Source organism: Macadamia integrifolia, chromosome 11 (assembly GCF_013358625.1).
Source record: "Macadamia integrifolia cultivar HAES 741 chromosome 11, SCU_Mint_v3, whole genome shotgun sequence".
NCBI classification, from domain to species: domain Eukaryota; kingdom Viridiplantae; phylum Streptophyta; class Magnoliopsida; order Proteales; family Proteaceae; genus Macadamia; species Macadamia integrifolia.
In genome coordinates this window covers 3,574,364-3,574,959 of record NC_056567.1, presented here as the reverse complement: position 1 = coordinate 3,574,959, position 596 = coordinate 3,574,364, and positions in this window count along the sequence as shown.

Genomic DNA, 596 nt, shown 5'->3' with positions numbered 1-596 from the left:
TTTTGGGCACACTAGTGATACGTTTGTGAGTACACAAATCTTTCAGTACCTTTGCATAGGCGGGGATCTGGGATATGGCATCCAAAAGAAGGATGTTCACTTCTACCTTTTTGAAAACTTCTAAAATTTTGTCCATGGAAGCAGTCTTCTTTTTGTTTACCAAGCGATTAGGAAATGGGACAGGATGAACATAAGGGCTGTTAGGGATTTGCCCCTGTTCAGAAGAATCATTTTTGGTTTCCTCAACCAAATCATCTTTAGTTTCAGAAAAATCTTTAGGTTCATCAGACGAACCTGGAACAAGAGGCACATTTGTATCCTCAAATGAAGAAGAGTTAACAGGAGTAATAGATGGGGAAGATTTAGGAACACTCTGTAGGTACTCTCTACCACTCCTAAGGGCATAAACAACATTACATTGGTTAGAGGGCCCTTGTTGAGTCTGACCTTGTACTATATTCAGTGGTGCATTAGTTAGTCCTTGTGAACTAACAGGTTGATGATGCCTAGGGTTAGGCTCTGGTTGACTGGGTAAAGTTCCCTTCTCCCTCTCACGCATAATTGAGACAACTTGAGTGAGTTCTCTTGTAAGATTT